At 43.7% G+C, this 18998-nt stretch overlaps 1 protein-coding gene and 1 pseudogene across 8 annotated transcripts in view; both read right to left on the bottom strand.

The window, feature by feature from the left end:
* The window catches only part of BMAL1 (basic helix-loop-helix ARNT like 1), a 110176-nt gene extending 108913 nt beyond the window's left edge, over positions 1-1263 (bottom strand). For all 8 annotated transcript variants that reach the window (XM_060399251.1, XM_060399249.1, XM_027978985.3 and 5 more), the window contains exon 1: positions 1154-1263. The gene's annotated coding sequence lies outside the window, so the exon portion shown is untranslated. The remainder of the gene's footprint in view (positions 1-1153) is intronic.
* Positions 1264-11292: 10029 nt separating this feature from the next.
* Positions 11293-11439, bottom strand: LOC114118627 (small nucleolar RNA SNORA70; annotated as a pseudogene).
* Positions 11440-18998: the final 7559 nt, after the last annotated feature.

The following is an 18998-nucleotide window of genomic DNA, read 5'->3' on the forward strand; positions in this document are numbered from 1 at the left end:
CACCAACTTAACAACAGACGCCTATGGCCAGTAGTGCCTTTCCTTTCCCTGCGTCTGCCCTCGGCTCTGCAGCCGGCTCCCACGACCCCTCGGGGTGACTGACTTGATCCCCACAAGGTCGGCATTAATTTCTATTCTTCCACTTATTCCTCCGAGCAAACGAGAGCTCTCTCGGCTGTCAACGCCCGACAGTCTCGAGCGGGAAGCTTTTTCTTTGACATCTGTCAAATCCGGTGCTAAAGCCAGCCTCGCTGCGCCCTCCGCGGGTCTCCAGGACTCCAGGGCGGCCGGCGGGCCCACACCTGGGCATCGGGTGACATTCCGCCTGTCGTGGAGCACCTGCTCGCAGACCCACGGGGATCCTCCCCGGACTGCCCAGGACCCAGACGGCGCAGGCCGGACCGAAGTTCGCATGAGGGAGTCGGCCGCATCCCCGGGCCGGGAATACCAGGTGCAGCCCCAGCACCCGTGAAAGGGTCAAAGGGGTAAGGGGTGGCTCTGACTCCCCAAGCCCGGCGGAGACGCCCTCCCCGCCCCCACCCAGCCCTGCAGGCTCCCGAAAGGAAAGTAGAGGGAAGAGGGAGGAAGGGCAGAAGCCGCATCTCTAACCCAACGCCCTTGGAGTGCAGCCGTCAAGGATGGTCCCCTCGGGGGTCCCTGAACCTTCCGGGGATACATCCTAGGACTAGCCCTCAGCCGGGTCACTGATCCCAAAGGGTGGAGCTGTCCCTTTAAGAGGCAGCTGGCTGCTCCTGCCACCACCACCACCACCGCCCCCCCAACCCCAACCCGGCCACTTCAGGTAGCTATGCCCGCGGAGGGGAGACGGGTATTTCCGCGGACTCTCTCCCGGTCCCTTTAAGGGTGCCTGCGGCACCTCTGCCCGTTCTAGTCCGCAGCGCCAGCCCCCGCGAGGGAGGATGGGGGCGGACGAGCGCGGCGCCTTTAAGGGGCGCAGCCTCCCCGCGGCCCGGGTGGGGGCAGGGAGCGGGCACGGGCCCTTTAAGGCCGGCAGCGGGCACGTCGGGCAGGGCTCCCCGGCGGCCGGGCTGCGCCCCGGGCGGCGGCGGGGGCTTTGAGCCTGCCAGGGTGCTAACGGCCCCGACGGGGTGCCCGCGGCCGCACCGCTGGCTGCGGCCAGCCCGACACTCACCGTGGCTCGCCGGGAGCGCCCGCGCCCGCGCCCCCACTCGGATCCCGCGGCGGCGGCGGCGGTGAGTCCGGCGCGGGTAAACAGGCACCTCCGTCCCTGACCTACTTTCTGCCTTCCCTAAATGTCGCACCACTAACCTACTTTCCGACCAATCCGCTCCCCGCCGGCCCAGGCCCGGCCCCCCGCCCACCAATCGCTGTGCCCAACCCCCCTTCCCCGCCCACCAATGGAGGAGTCGCGGAGCCCGGATACCTGCCTCTTCCCTCCAGCCAATCCTAGAGCCCGAAGAGAGCCGGTCTCGGCGGCCACCCCCGGCCAATCCGCGCGCGGCTCGGCGGCCTAATAGCCAGTTGTGTGGCAGCAAGAGAGGCCGCTGACCAATGGCGAGGCGGCGAGGGCCGGTTTACCTGCTACTTTCCCGCCACCAATCGCTTGGCGCACAGAAGCACACGCCCCAAGGAGAGGACCAATCGACGCGTTTTCCCTGGATTTCCTCGCCCCTGTCCTCTCTCTTTCCCCTGGTCTCCCGTTAGCCTTGGCCACTGCGGGTCCAGACGCCGCACTCTTTGCAGTCGCTTGAGATGTCCTTCTCTAGGTTCCTGACTTGCTTCTGGGTCACGGCTCTCACTACATCTCCTTTTTTCACTCGGGGCATCCTGACTAAAGCAACATTTCCTCGTTCCCCTACCTCCAACTCCATCTAGGAAAACAGTTTTAGGAACACAGAGTGCCAGACCCTACCCAAAACATCCTGGTTTGCCAACGTCCAAACGAGAGAAGAAATACTTGGTATTTCTAGAAGGTTTTTCAATTCAAGTGTCCTTAAGTTCTTTTCGTTCTTCCTGACCTCCAAGCATCCGATTGGAGCTGTCTTTCCTGTTCAAAAGAGAAAACTCTAGCCTGGAGCCATTCCAGTGCTTTTCCTTTCAGTGGCCGCACTACTGTGTAGCAGACAACTTCCCAGTGGCTCTGTTTCTACCGTAGAAAAGCTGTCCAAGGAGTGAGACGGAAGGAAACAAATAGCTGCAGAAAATAAATGTTTCATAACAAGATACAACTTGAGTACTGAGAGGAGGAAGAATCTTATTTTTGCATCTCAAGCACTTGACAGAGGGCCTTTAACACAAAGAGCTCCCTACCCTTTTAGATGTTAAACTCCCTAAATGAAAGGACCTCGTCTTTTTTGTTATACTCACCCCCTCACCTTTAGCACCTAGCTGGGAGTGAGATAGAGGGATGGGGGCAGTGCCTGATTCCTAGCATGTTTGTTGACTGGATATGGGAACAAATTGATCTAAATCACTTAGCTCAATCTTGTGACCCAGACTACTCTCCAAGACACTAGATTTCTAGCCTTGTTCATTGAACACAGAAACTGCATTTTAAATATTGTAAAACGGTAGCCTGTCCTCAGTTCACTGCCAGGTACATAGTGGTTGTCTAAGCTCACTGCCAGGCACACATAGTGGTTGTCCAGTACATGCTTGTGGCCTGAATGGTGACCATTTGCAAGGTTAACCAACTTCATCACTAGCTTACTACTTTTCTGACGTTTACCTGCAGGTGGAATTTGATTGCTGTTTACTTTGTCTCTGCCCTGATTTCATGAGGTGACCACACTATGTAAGTGGGATTTTAGCAGTACTTAACAAGATGTTGTGGACAAGATGAGGAACTATAAATCTAGATTCTAATGTAATTAGTTGGATAAGAAACTTGTATACTAACCATTACCTAAAGATGCTGATTAATGAACCCCTGTCCACCTGAAAGAAGAGCGGAGGTATAGCCATTTGTGCAGCATCTGCTGTATGCTAAGCGCTTTCCCTGTATCCTCCTTCTTAATCCAGACAATCCCACTTTACTAATGAGGAAACTGAAACTCAGAGTTTAACCAGCTGACCCAAGGTCATGCAGTAGGTGGATCCATAGAAGCTTGCCATTTAAAGCAAGATGGGGTTACAGTGCTGCCCAGGGGTGGTCATTATACATGTGGAGTATCGTCTCCAACGAAGGCCTGGCAAAGAAAAACCCTCTACAGGCCCAGGAGAGGGACCAGGATGTAACAAGGCTGGGGACTATGTCATAGGAGGAAGGATTAAAGGAAGCAGAAGGTTTTGCCCCAGGGATACAAGATAACTGTCTTCGTACATTTGAAGAGCTGTCAAACGGAAGAGAAATTGGACTTACTTTTAAGGACCCCATAAGGTGAAAGGGGGACCTATGGGTAGAAATTCTAGAATGACTCAATTTTCTAATAACTAGAGCCCCTTCTGCCCTGATAAGTTGAGTTTCTTGTCACAGAAAGTGTCCAAGTAATAACTGGATCCGCACGTTATTTAATATAATCTTCACATCACATTGGCCCCAGCAATTAATATGCTGGCTCTCCACACTTGCTAGGTAGACAACTTCTATCCAATAACTTAAACCTCTTTTGCATCCCATATAGGGATAGTAGAAGTATTAGTCACTCAGTTGTGTCTGACTCTTTGTGACCCCATGGACTACAGCCCACCAAGCTCCTCTGTCCGTGGAATTCTCCAGGCAAGAATACTGGAGTGGGTAGCCATTCCCTTATCCAGCGGATCTTCCCAACCTAGGGATTAAACCCAGTCTCCCACATAGCAGGTATTCTTTACCATCTCAGCCAGCAGGGAAGCCCCATATCTACTTCACAAGATCGTTGTGAGAGAGAAGTGAGATAATAGACAGAAAGCCCCTAGCACAATGCCTGGAACACAGTAAAGAGTCAATGTGTATTAAGTTAAAATTCTATGAAGTAGATATTTACTGCATCCGTTTTATAGATAATGTTAGTGAAAACAAAGTAGCACAATCCGAAGTAATCCTCCAAACTCTGATTCAGTAATCAGATCCACTAGAATTAACTGAAGAGTTTGTTTTTGTTTCAATACAAATTCTCAAGCCCCAGTCTAGAAGATTCTGTTAAATATCTTTGGGATTGGAGATGTAGTCAAATTTGGGGATGGCTGATTTAATGGAATAACCACAGGCTCTGAAGTCAAACAGACCTGAGGTCAAATTCTAGGACTGTTGGATTGAATGGAGAAGCTAATGACAGGACCAGGAAGTTATGCAGTCTGATGTCTTTGGAAAGAAGTTGAGAAATAAGCAGAAATGTGTTGTATAAATGGTAGCATGACAACAATATTTACTGCAGGTTTACAGTGAGTCTGGTACTGTTCTAAGAGCCTTATTGCATTACCTCAATTTTCACGAATTCCTATAAGGCAGTTACTTCTACTATTCCCATTTTACAGATGGGGAAACTGAAGACATCAGGCTATTTAAATAGTCTGACCCCAGAGCTCACACTCTTAAGTACTTCAGTAAATTACCTCTTCCTTTTGATGATTCCTTTGGAAAACAAAGAAACTTCATACATTAGAGACGTAAGTTCAAGAGTCACCAATTCAAAGGTGGTAAGCATTTTTTTCCCCCCAAATGATTAGGGTTTCATGTAGAAGAAAAGACAAGGCACAGGAGTATGCCTTAGAGATAAGGATGTCATCTCAGACTTAGGAAATGCAAGAAACAGAAGCCTCTCAACTACCTTAGTCCAAAGAGGGAGATTTCTCTGGAGGAGACAATGGTAGCTCATAGACTCCTAGAGTAAGAAGCACACATATCCTCATAGAGGATTAGAACTGGGATGTACCAGTTAGGCATGAAGCAGTTCCCATTTTCTCCTCTGGGGTCGTGTTGCCTCTGGACTGGTCTTTTCTCTATCTGCCTGATGATCTTTTTTTTCTGTAGCTCTTTATTCCACCCCATTTGTACATGGTCCTTTATGGATGCTCTCAACCCCTGAGAGAGAGAGAAAGAAATAGGAGAGATTGTCAAAGTGGGGCATGGGCTGAGCAACAGTCCCCAAAGGTGCCTACTGAAGTGAAAGAAGAATCAGAACAGGAGAAAATACAGAGTAATAAGAGAAAGGGAAGGAGAAGCAAGAAAGTGAAAAGCTGCATTTGAAAAACTGGAAGAAAATCTCAACAGGTGTAGAAACAGGCTGCTGCTGCTAAGTCGCTTCAGTCGTGTCCAACTCTGTGTGACCCCATAGACGGCAGCCCACCAGGCTCCTCCGTCCTTGGGATTCTCCAGGCAAGAACACTGGAGTGGGTTGCCATTTCCTTCTCCAATGCATGAAAGTGAAAAGTGAAAGTGAAGTCGCTCAGTAAATGTCCGACTCTTCACCACCCCATGGACTGCAGCCTACCAGGCTCCTCCGTCCATGGGATTTTCCAGGCAAGAGTACTGGAGTGGGGTGCCATTGCCTTCTCTGAGAAACAATATAAGGGGAACTTATACTTGAGCAAAAGGTTTTGTTATAACAACAAAGAAATTTGACTGTAAAAAAGCTGTTTTCCTGAAACTGCTTCTAGAGTCAGATCAATGTAGGATATTGGGAAAATTGAGCATAAAAAAATCAGTGAAGACAACGTGTCACCAGTGAGTACAGATGACTTTTTGAAGACGTTTTTCATTTAAGGGGAAATTAGGAAAAGAATCATCTATCACAGCAACTGATCCAGTTGAGAGTGATTTATGATGATATGTGTAGGTGCACTTTGATTTTTTTAAACTGAAGTGGACATATCTGGGTGTACAAAAATGGGCACTTGAAACGATCAGGCATTAATGAGTTAACCAGTATTTATAATACTTTCAGCTGATTTTCTTTAATGACCTTCCTTGACTCTTTTTTGAATAAGATAGTCCTAGCAGTTCAGAATGGGAAAGCAGTAATACCTTATTTGGAATGTGTCCTAGACCGTGTTATTAGGCTTTAGATTAGATCTTGTTTGCAGACATGGCCAAGATTTCAGAGATGCTGGTGATCAGATGTCAAAGGGGCTTTTCCATTTGGCTGAGGGGTGTTTGCTAGAGGGAGCTAAAGCACCAGTAACCGCATTGCTTCCCCCACAGAAGCCTTGAAGAACAGACACTGTCTTTATAAAACTGGCATAGGTTTTGCCCTGCTTTGCTAGAGTGAGCGTCACTAAAATTCATGCTCCAAATTTAAAAAAAGAAAAAGAATGTTTCTAGTTAGTAAAGCAAAGTGAAGTGTTAAGTCAAGCCTTTTAAGTAGTACATTAACTTAAACAAAATCACAATATGCTTTTGAGAAAGAAAAGAGGGGATAGATTGGGAGGAATTTGACCTAACACATTATCAAAGCACGCTACAAAAGTATGGCAATTAGTATGTAATTGGTTTTGAAACAAACCAATAAGTGAATGAAAAGGCATCTAGAAATAGACCCAATGGATGTGAAAACTGAGTATAATATAAAGGTGAATTTTAAATTATCAAGGAAAAAAGATGGATTTTTCAATAAATGCTATTAAAACAACTAGCTAGCCATGTTGAAACACATAAAACTTGTTCTTTACCCTAATCTTTACAAGAAAATATAACCAACCATTATTTAGGATTTGAATGTAAGGAGTGCAATCTATTAAAAAACATTAGAAGAAAATGTGAGTAAAATTTGTATAAACTTGAAAGGCCTTCCTAAGCTTTACACAAAATTCAGAGACCATAAAAATAAAGGCTGATTATATAAATGTATGTGCACACCTATAGACCCACACACATCATGAGAAAAAGAAATGGGACAACCAGCAAACAAGCCAAGAACACACTATTAAGAATGCATCAGGATTTCCCTGGTGGCACAGTGGATAAGAATCTGTCTGCCAATGCAGGCGACATGGATTCGATCCCTGGCCTGGGAAGCTTCCACATGCTGAGGAGCAGCTAAGCCCAGGCACCACACACTACTGAGCCTGCATTTTAGAGCCCACGGGTTACATCTGCTGAGTCTGTGTGCCGAAATTACTGAAGCCCAAGTGCCCAGAGCATGCGTTCCACAACAAGAGCAGCCACAGCAACGAGAAGCCCATGCACCGCAACCAGACGGTAGCCCCTGACTGCTGGAAACTAGAGAAAGCCCGCACAAAGCAACAAGACTCAGCGCAGCCAAAAGTAATAAATAAATGGTGCACCATGCATATTCCAGTTAAAAGGTCAGAAGTTAGGATAGTGAGACATAAGCGATACTTCTGGGGGTATTATTTAAACCTGTCATTTGTAATAGAAAAAATACTGTTTTTAAAGCATTATTGCTTATAAAGCTGTCCTTTTTTGGCTTTCCATCTCTTTTTGTTTCTTTAAAAGTCAGTAATCTCCTTAGAACGTATGTATGTGTATAACTGAGTCGCTTTGCTATACAGTGGAGATTGGCATAACATGGTAAATCAACTATACTTCAATTTAAAAACTGTGGGAAAAAAATTATCGCCAAGCACTATCCCAGGCAACAGAGCCTTCTGGATTCTCTGCAGTAACTCTGGGTCCTTTACTCCATTCGTAGGAAAGCTACTGATTCTATACCTGCCTAAGGAAAACTCATTTTGCACACAGATGTGTGTGCATTAAGTGAATGATTGCTACTCAAATCTTTCCTTTTTCTTTGCAATTAAAAAACAAATGAAGGAACAAGAAGAAAAAGAATATCCATTGCTTTTCTCCCCCTGATTATAATAAAACTAATACATTTTTGTGACAAAAAATTCATAAACATAAAATAATGTATAATCTCACTAAGCGTATATAACCCCCATTAAAATATTGATGTATTTTCCTTGTCGGGTTTTCTTTATAACTATGTTATATTATAATCTAACTTTTATCACACTGAAATTTTGTTTGGTATCCTTCTTTTTAAAATTAACCTGTTGTGGGGCTTCCCTGGCAGTCCAGTGGTTAAGACTCTTACTTCCAATGTAGGGGGCGCTGGTTCCATCCCTGGTCAGGGAACTAAGATCCCACAAGCCTCATGGTGTGGCCAAAAACATTAAAAAATAAAAGGAATCTATTGTGAACATTCAGCCATGTCATTAAGCCTTATTCTACAACATGATGCCTAATGGCTACAGGCTATTTCATTGTATGGAGTCACCCTACACCAACAAGCAAAACCTTCACATTGTCTCCAGTTTCTTTTATTGTTAATAGTTTTTGTAGAATATAGGTTTATGGAATGGGCCCACAGCTTCCTTACCCTACATCATTACCCCATGGGGTTCAAAGAAGCAGTTGGTATAGACAATGAATACCACATATATTTTCTTGTCAGGTTTTGGGTTTGTTTGTTTTTTTTTCCCCCTCCTGTGACTATTTCTCTCTCTGTCATAAATCTTATGTTAAAGATACAAGAAAATTTATATACAGTCCAATTAAAACAAATCAGGAAATGATTATAGCTTGATAAGTGGTCTTTGGAAAATTTATTACCCCAATCCTATGTTTCAAAGGGCACTCCAGCTATCAAAAGGATTGATTGACAATAAAACATACTGTAAATAAAGATATTCAAATCTTGAATATCAATAGAGTCATTTAGTTTCAGTTGTATTATTATTTTTGCCCCCATGCTGAGTCTTTTTCTTTATCTGCTGCCAAATCGTTTCTTTGTGCATTTGTACATCTGCCAGAGGGAGGCAAGGAAATATGGTTAAATGATGTTATTTCTTAGACTTTGAGAGATTGGATAGGAGACAAAAGTTGAAAGTTATCAGCAAAACAAGGTTGTACACTGACTCCTCTGCTTGTAAATTTCCCTCACTCTCAGTGCCTCTGTTCATGCTAAGCTGGCTCACACCTGCTGCTCCAGTTTGAAGGTCACTTCCTCGGGGAAGCCTTCTCTGACCTGCAAGGCATAAAAAGCACCCTGTGCTTCCTCTCTCAAAACATTAGTACACTTGTGATGTCTTGTCTTCCCATAAACTCTGTGAGGCAGATACCACACCTCTGTGGTTCTCTCCTATCTCCCACAGCTATCAAAATAGTACCTTCACAAAATCAAATATTGTTTGGATGAGTAAATAAAAAACAATGAGGAGATGTGAAAGTGTACTGCTCTTCCTCCATGAATATACGACACCTCCTCCCACAGAAACGCGTGGGATTCAATTGTTCCCTTCAATTGCTCCCTCATCCAAAAACTCCCCAGACCACCCTCCTCATTTCTCCCAAACTCGTCACTCTCCAGGCCTCTGCCCTTCTTGGCTTTTCTTCAAATACTTTTTACTATCTGACATTCTGTTATGCATTCATTTATATATTGCATACCACCCTCAATGATATGTGAGAGAAGGGGTATTTTTACTGCTGTGGCTCCCACACTTAAACTCTAGCATATAGTAGGTGTGTAAATATCAGTTGAATGAGTGAATGAATGAATGAGATTCCAGAACGCAGAGCAATCAGGCCGTTCTGGCTTTTAGCATGGTTATATCAGACTTCAGCAAAATCCACTGCATTATACACAAATAAATTATCTTTAATTTTCCCTCTAATTATATTCATTGTTCCTATTATTTGTCATTTTTAGATGTGCCACTATCAAATTTTTATGGTTTATTACTTAAGAGTGAGTTGACAATATGTTCTCATAAAATATTTCATTGGGTATAAATAGAAACAAACAACAAGCTTTTCCAAAAGCTATAGTAGAAACAGGTTTTTTTGTTTGTTTGTTTGCTTTGGAGTTTTTATGTTCAGAGAGTCTGACAATAAGGAGTAAGAAGTTTGATTCACCTTTGAGAAAAATAATTTATCAACTGGTTATGATATTATGTTATAATATGTTAACATGTTAAATAAAATATTAGACCAGAACTATACAGAAAAAGTCAAAGAAAAATATAAAATAATGCCACATCCAAAATAAAACCCCATCATATCAGAGTGAATAAAAGTAAAGATATGTGTACATATGGACAAAGTTGTAAATATTCATAGAGATAAAGCTATGGGTAAGTTTTCTGCAAAGTTGTTTACAATAATCAAAATAATTTTAATATGAAACTAGGAGAGCCAAGTGCCCCAGAACACTTTATGTGTTCTCTGGCACCACTTCATGTTATTCTGGTTTTGTCTCCTTAGTTAAAGTCACCAGTTATCCACCTTCAAATTGGGCAGCCTTTGAGATAACTTGCCGTACTGGGCTGGGATCCCTGGAAAATTCCAAGGTACTCTGCTCTTTGGCCTTGAAACCCCTTTTTGTCTCAACATAAATTAACTGAGAAATACCAAGAGCTGCCTTGTGAATTTCCAGTTCCAAGATGAATGCAAAACAACTTAAACAGTGTACTAGTAGTGCTTAGTGTTGTTTTTATTTCCAAATATTCTCCAACTTCAAGCCCTGCTTCTGGGGAAGACACTTTGCTGCCCAAGAACATTCAGAGCTAAGGAACCACCACAGTGTAATACCAGAACCTTGTATCCCACACCATGTCATTGCCTTGACTGAGAGTCCCAAATGAGGGGACCCAAATGAGGGAAGTATATTTTTTTCTCATTGACTTCCTGCTTCTTGGGGACAGCAGGTTTGAGAAAATGAAGGTGACTAGGTGACTATATTGCTAGCGGTTCTCATATGATCCCTACCTCTTTTACTCCTCTATCCTCTTCTCCCATCACAGAATGCCATATTGGCACCTTGGTTGGTTGGCCTCAAATCCTGGTTCATTACAGTGTTTATGAGTTAACCTTTCCAAGTAGGTGAAGCTTAAATAGTTGGCAACCTCCCCCCCCTTTTTTTTTCCTTTCCACCTACCAAATGGAAATTCAGTATTAAAATCAAAATTTCAAAGTCTTCCTCCCATACAGCTTTAATGTAAGAAAAAGTAGACTTTCATTTTATTTTAGACAGGAAAGTAGTATTTATTGGTGGGTGAGAGTAAGCAGGGGACGGCATCAAGGCTTTTGTGAATGCAGGGCACAACTGGGGATGTATTTGACCCTACAGCTCTCCATCTGGCATAAGCTACTTTTCTGCCCCCGACTTTTCAAATTCATCCACGTTAAACTTAGCAAAACCGCACTTCTTGGAAATGTGGATTTCTGGCAGCCAGGGAACTTGAACTTGGCCTGCCTAGGGCCTCAGTCACCTGCTCCTTGTTCTGCAACTTGGTGCCAATGGACATTATGACTCTGCCAATGTGGACCCTGGCCACTGTGCCCTGGGGCTTTCCAAATGTACTGCGCATATCTGTCTGGAGCCTAGACTAGGGACAGCATGCCAGACATGAATGTCCACTGGAAAGGGCTGTCTCCAAGGTTCCTTAGGGCAACTCATACAAGCAATTGGCTGCTTGCATTATGCTATTGCATAAACACTACATTACTGTCTGCAGCCATTGCACAGCAGGCCCCCATGGGGTAAACAGGCAACCTACCTTTTAAAATGACATTCCCACCACCACCCCTGCCTAGTCCTAGGAACTAAGGATCTATCTAATAAACAACAATTTTGTTATACTGCGATGGCCTGGAATATCCCATGGATGGAGGGAGGAGCCTGGTAGGCTGCAGTCCATGGGGTCGCTAAGAGTCGGACACGACTGAGCAACTTCCCTTTCACTTTTCACTTTCATGCATTGGAGAAAGAAGTGACAACCCACTCCAGTGTTCTTGCCTGGAGAATCCCAGGGACGGGGGAGCCTGGTGGGCTGCCATCTATGGGGTCGCACAGAGTCGGATACGACTGAAGTGACTTAGCAGCAGCAGCAGAAAAAAAGAATATGTTAAGACTTTCAGTCTACTTAATACTTCAGACCAGGTTTTGGGCATCCAGCTGTCTTCATTTGCAAGGCATCACATATTTTCATATTCCACAAATGGGGCTATTGAACAATGATGAATGAATGAAATACAATGCAACTATTTTTAGTATAATAATTGTAATTAAAAGGCAGTGGAATGATAACCTTGCCCAAGCATGTCTGAGATCTCCTTTCCATTTTCTCAAAACAATACTTTCCAGGTCTGACTGCAGAGACTTGTTGCTTGTTTCCCTTCTGGTGAAGAATAGGTAACACGACATTCTTTCTAAACCAAGCGAACTTGTGGTTTTTGGCTAGACACAATCCTCTTTTCTCCGTTTCTCCATTTGCACATTCTGGAGGATGAAATTTTCTTTTCATACATAGTGATAAATTGCCATAAACCAAATTAGTTTCTTAGGAAAGTAACCCTATTATCTACCTATAGTTTTTTCCTTAGCTTGAGATGATTTGTTATGATTATTTAAGAGGCAGAAAGCACACATAATAATAATAACACTTCCATAGTGGGTATCATATGCCAAGTGTTATTCCAAACACTTTCTGTATAGTGACTCAACCCAACACATTCCACAAAACAACTCTAGAGGTGACATTTTTAAAATTTGTATTTATTTGGCTGTGTCAGATCTTCATTGCATCATGCAAGATTTTTCCTTGTGGTGCAGGGATTCGCTATTTGCTGCACACGGGCTCTCTAGCTGTGGCACCAGGCTCCAGCATGTAGGCATGTAGGATCTTACTTCCCAACCAGGGGTAGGAACCCACATCCCTTGCATTGCAAATTCCTAACCACTGGGCCACCAGGGAAGTCCCTTTTTCTCATTTTATAAAATCAGGAAATTGATGCATGGAGAGTTAAGTCCTAGGCTCCTAGCAGGTAAATGGCAGAGCCAGAACGCAAAACTGGTATTTGGCTTGAGAATCTCTGCTCCTAATCCATGTGCCGTCCTCACAGCAGCAACCCAGGGATCTGAGCATTATCCTCATCTTATGGGTGAGGCCGCTGAGGCCAGGAAAGGTGAAGTTCCTTGCCCAACATTGCAAAACTGGTAAGCAGCTGACCTAGGATTCAACCTGGGCTCAAGCCTCTTTGGTTCCAATGTCTGTGTTCTTTCCATCCCTTGAATTGCACTACCTAGGCTACAGTCCATGGGGTTGCGAAGAGTCGGACACGACTGAGCAACTTCCCTTTCACTTTTCACTTTCATGCATTGGAGAAGGAACTGGCAACCCACTCCAGTGTTCTTGCCTGGGGAATCCCAGGGATGGGGGAGCCTGGTGGGCTGCCGTCTCTGGGGTCGCACAGAGTCGGACACAACTAAAGTGATTTAGAGCAGCAGCAGTAGCAGCAGTATGTTTTGGGCTTCCCTGGCAATGGCACCCCACTCCAGTACTCTTGCCTGGAAAATCCCATGGACGGAGGAGCCTGGTAGGCTGCAGTCCATGGGGTCACTAAGAGTCGGGAACGACTGAGCGACTTCACTTTCACTTTTCACTTTCATGCATTGAAGAAGGAAATGGCAACCCACTCCAGTGTTCTTGCCTGGAAAATCCCAGGGACGGGGGAGCCTGGTGGGCTGCCATCTGTGGGGTCGCACAGAGTCGGACACGACTGAAGTGACTTAGCAGCAGGTGGCTCAGACACTAAAGAATCTGCCTGCAATGCAGGAGACCTGGGTTTGATCCCCGGATCAGGGAAGATTTCCTGGAGAAGGGCACGGCAGCCCACTCCAGTATTCTTGCCTGGAGAATTCTGTGGACAGAGGAGCCTGGCGGGCTACAGTCCGTAGGGTCACAAAAAGCTGGACACAACTGAGTGACTAACACTTCACTTTCACAGTGCTTTTTATTTCTACTGTCCTTTTAAGTATATCTGGCTTCTAAATTTGTGTGGACTAGGGTGAAAATCTAGCCATTGTAAAGAACTTTTTCCCATTAGAAAGTGATTTCAGACCTCCAAAAGCTCACCTTATAATTGACTACCTGCAATTCATTACATCTGAAAATTATGGATTGAGATTAGGAAATAAAATTGTAAAGTATTAGGTGCCACACGCAGTCTTTTGAAAAGGTAGACAAACATTCCATTTTGTTTCTTAATCTACAAAGGGTCTATCAAGTTGGTTGCACTAGAAAAATACATTTTCTCTAAAACAAAACAATGAATAGAAAAACAAAAAATATATAAGTAGTACTTTTTTTTCTTGATTAGTTACTATTATGCTTCTAGATTTCTTATTCTTTGCAAAGCAAGCAATAAGAGGCCATTAACTGCAAAGCAAAAAGTTCTCTCCCTCTCCAAGCTTCCCTCTCCAAGTTTCTATTTGCAAAAAAGTCCTTGGTGCATATTCAAACACACTGAGGGGAGTACAGTAGATGAGCTTGCCTGAATCTTAAGATAAAAGCTCCCTGGAAAAAAGGAGTCAAAACTGACTGTCATAGAACTCCATCATTTATATTTTCTTGTAAACATGAAGACCCAAAGGGCCTAATGTATGTTTTTATTTCTATTTCAGCAAATTTTCAGCTGAAGTGTGACTTCCATGTTCAGCATTTATTAGGCTTTTGCTGTGCTTTGAAATTTGCTATCATCTGTTTCCTGTGCATTACTGTTTTTGAGACCGACTCAGCCAATGAGAGTCCTGCTTGCTCTCTCCTGCCTTGGTATGCAGAACCTGATTTATTGAACAGTGTTCTTCTCACAAGGTGCAGCCCATTTTTAAATATTTATCCTTTAAAGCAGCAACAACTTGTTTGAAAGAATAGGCTTGGGAATCCATTGGTAAAGAAAATGTCCTTGGAAGGAAATACTAAATGAGTTATGTGTTTATTTGAACATTTGCTTCACAGAACGTAGAGGAAAAAATTGTAGGACTTTAGACTTAAGAATTTCTGTTACTTTGTGTTAAAATCATTTTGAATCTGGTAGATATATCATGTGTGCGTGATTAGTCACGTTCGACTCTGTCGACCCTATGCACTATAGCCTGCCAGGCTCCTCTGTCCATGGAATTTTCCAGGCAAGAATACTGGAGTGGGTAGCCATTTTCTTCTCTAGGGGATTTTCCCAACCCAGGGATTGAAGCTGCGTCTCCTAACTGGACTTGTCAAATGGTTTTTCCTTAGTCTTCAGTCTCCTGGACTTGAGGGTAACACAAATGGACGGAGTTTAATGTTAGAAAAATAATTATCACAGTTAATTTGACATATATTAAGTGATAAGTAAAACAGTATTTTGCTGCTTAGTAATTGGAAATAAATAGAGATTTTAAGCAAATATTGTAAATGACTTTAATTGACAGTGGTAGTTTTACCCAGATCAATCAAGTTTCATTTTTCAATTGTTCTTTTTGCTTTATTTTATCAAATACTTTAATACTTTAAAAATATTTTATTTAATATTTTCTATGTGCAAACACCATGCTAAACATTTTAGGCATATTATCTCATTTAATCTTCACATGCTAACATTATTGACCTTATTTTACCAATGTTAAAACAGAGGCTCAGAATGATTGATTTATCCCAGATGATGTGGTTAATGATGGAGCAAAGATCTGAGCCCATCTTTGTGAGACATGAAAGTACCTGCTCCTAGTTCTCAGTGAAAGTGAAAGTGAAATTGAAGTTGCTCAGTCATGTCCGACTCTTCGTGACCCCGTGGACTGCAGCCTACCAGGCTCCACTGTCCATGGGATTTCCCAGGCAAGAGTACTGGAGTGGGTTGCCATTGCCTTCTCCAGTTCTCGGTATCTACACACAATATCAATTGTGATCGTTTTTTCCTGGCACCACATTCATTTTAATAACTTTTAAACACATCCATTTATCCAGTTGGTGTGGCAGACAATATATATTTAAGTGTTAAGTGAGATGCCAAAACAAGACACAGTCTCACCTATCTAGGAATTTATGGTCTTGTAGGGAGTATGGGTCAATAAAAAATTCATAGTCCTGTAAGACAGTTATCATAATAGAGAGATGTATTAAGTGCTATGAGAGCGAGGAATGGCCAAAATCTGCCTGGGGAAATGAGAAAGCTGTCAGAAAACAGCCTTGATTTGAAGACCGACTTGAAGGACACGGAGAGGTTTGTGGGCAGAGAAGAGGTGGACTGGGGTCCAAGGCAGCTTGGCTCCAACAGCTGGGAGCTGTGTTTTCCATGCTTTCAGATTCCTCTGGAATGTGTGCACTTACCTGAAATACTAGCCAGCTAGTTCATCAAGGAGAACAACATATCTTAGAGATAAGAGATATCCAGTTCTTCTGGCTTAATGTTCTATTAATCCTGTTTTCCTTCCTCTCTAATATTTTATTCCAATGGCTCCCAAAGAGTGCTTGTTGCGCCACCAGCAGCTGCTGCATCACCTGGGAACTTGATTGAAACGTAACTTCCTAGACTCCACTCCAGGTTTAGGAATCAGAATCTCTGCAAGTGGAGTCCAACAGGGTTTTTCTTTTTTTAACTTTTTATTTCATATTGGAGTATAGCAGATTAACAATGTTTAGATTGTTTCAGATGCACAGCAGTGACTCAGCCATCCATATCCATATATCCATTCTCCCCCAAGCTTCCTGCCACCGATGGTTTAACAAGCCGTCCAGGTGATTCTCATAGGTACTGCAGTTTTATATGTCTTCTCCTCTGTGTGTGTGCTTTAGCACAGTAAAGGTGATTTCCCTAACAAACTGAAGCGTAGTGCCTCTGTTTTGTTCACCCCTGCACATCCATCACCCAGGCCAGCGCTAGAAACATAGTTGCTGCTGCTGCTGCTGCTAAGTCGCTTCAGTTGTGTCCGGCTCTGTGCAACCCCATAGATGGCAGCTCACCAGGCTCCACCGTCCCTGGGATTCTCCAGGCAAGAACACTGGAGTGGGTTGCCAAGTAGGTATTCAATAAATGTTTGTGGAAAGAACGGATGAATAATTTAAAAATGAATCCCACAACTCCCAATATCCTTAGAAGAGCTAACTTAATTGTACCACAATCTCAATGTCTGATCAGAATGAGTAAGGGCAGAAAGTGAGAGGCCTTGGGAAGGAAAGAGAATTAACATCTGCCCAGGGAGGGCCTTTTTCAGCTGCTCTCTAATATCTTCACAACAACTCTGGGAAGCAGGTGTCATCCTCACCCAAAAGATGAACAAGCTGCGGCTCAGAGAGGAACTGTTCCCAGAGTCACAGGTGCTGGTGGTGACACAAACCCAGGGTCCTCTTGTTCCAGAGACCTTACCCTTGTGTTCTCTCTGTGGCACCTCTAATGACCACTAGCAACCTGTGAGGGGACAAAGAGAGACAGAAAGCCCCGAAGGGAAAAACAAACGTAATTAACCACAATGTTGCTGGTCCTCATCACCATCACCTCCACATTGTTCAAGCCACAGAGCTAAGCAGAGTCTTTCCCTATCAGCAGTGTGTTCTTAGGCATGTTATACTGTAGTTGGTCTCTTCTTCAGAAGCCTCCTTCTCACCCTTGGCCCTGATGTCACACCCTGGAGACATCAGTTTGCTGATCTGTCCACGTCTGGGCTGGCTGAAATTTCCCAGGCTGGGTCAAATTAGGCTTCTGGCGCCGCTCCTGATGCTGCTTTTCACGAATTCCTTTACATTTCGGTTTTGCAATCACATTACCCCTGGAGCCTAAAGATTTGGGTTCCCAGAAGTAGCGTCTCTTTTTCTCTTCCTTCTCTACCCTTCAAAGGTTTCTTACATTCTGTGAGATTTGCTGATATTTTCATGACTCTCCAGCTGGCAACTCCAGCCGGGGCCCTGAGTCTCACTACAGCATCCATCTACCTGCTGGATGTTTCACGTAGGTATCCTGCCTTCACTTTAAATGTACCATATTTGACCCTAACTCTGAACTTGTCAATTTATCCTCCAACTTTAATCTCTCTCCCAAACTATTAGTTTTCGCTATAGGCACCACTTTCTCCCAGGCATCAGGCTTTTAAAACCTACCCATTTGGGTACTTAGCCTTTCCCTTCCATTATGGTTTCTTCTCCATCTCTCTTCCTTCCTTCTTCTCCCTTTCTTCCCTCCTTCCCTTTCTCTCCTATACCTCTTTCCACAAATATTTATCAAGTACTTACAATGTGCTAACCCAAGCATTGTCTTTGCCTTCCTGGAGCCTACATTCCAGAAAAGAAAAAAACCAACAAGCAAGAAAATAAACACTGTAGTTTGTGATATGTACAATGAAATAAATACACAGGGGGCTAGGTAGAGAATAGGGGGAAGGGTGTCCAGAAAGAGTCTCCTTCATTTAAGCTGAAACCTTGAGGAACAGTGAACGTGGGAGGCTGGGGTAAGGCCACTGCTGATGCAAGGCCCTGCTGGGAGCCAGAGCTTAATGAACTGGTGGGAGAGTGGAGGAGCCAGGACAGACATGGGTGGGGGCAGGTCATGGGGGAACAGGAGAATAAGAAGGAGTATGACTTCATTCAAAGGGAGCCTTCAGAGAGATTCACAAGCCAAGTGGCCTAATCACGCTGCAGTCTTTTGAGCTGCTCTCTGGAGGAAAGAGTTGGAGAAATACAGAAACCTGGGAACTGACTTTTATCTTTCAGTGTCTTCCAAATAGAATGCCATATTCTAATTAGGACTGTTACTCTCGCTTCCATCAGAAGAATGATGAACCACTTGATAGTTATGTCTCAGAGAGAGAGGTTCTTGGGCATTGGTAATAGGCAAAATCAGCAACAGTAATAGAAAAGCTTACTGAATGTTACCATGTGCCTGTGATATGAATACTTACACACATGTTTTAGTGTTTAATGCTATAAGGAGTATATGATTATCTTCATTTCGCAGATAAGGACAGAGAGGTTAGTTAATTTCCCCAAAGTCACACAGCTGTTAAGGCAAAAAAGAATAAAGAGACCATTTCCAAATAAACATGGTCAGTCTTTGTTTCTTGCTGTTTTCCATATTCACTGCAGAAATTTCAAATTGTACAGAACTCTACAAAATACAAAGTTAGGGTTTCCTATAATCCAGCCCCTAAGGTATGAGGCAGGTCTATCACCAAGGTTTTACCCCTAGCAGGGCTAATCCTTTATGTTGGCAATGCTGAGAAGCTCTCCAACACAATCCCCAGGTCCTCGAAAGTGGCTGTTTCTCTCTCAAGCTGGTTTAGAAACCACGGGACATAGAGCCACTTTCTTACCATCTCTGCTGCAGG

The sequence above is a fragment of the Ovis aries genome, chromosome 15 (genome assembly GCF_016772045.2).
Source record: "Ovis aries strain OAR_USU_Benz2616 breed Rambouillet chromosome 15, ARS-UI_Ramb_v3.0, whole genome shotgun sequence".
Taxonomy (NCBI): Eukaryota; Metazoa; Chordata; class Mammalia; order Artiodactyla; family Bovidae; genus Ovis; species Ovis aries.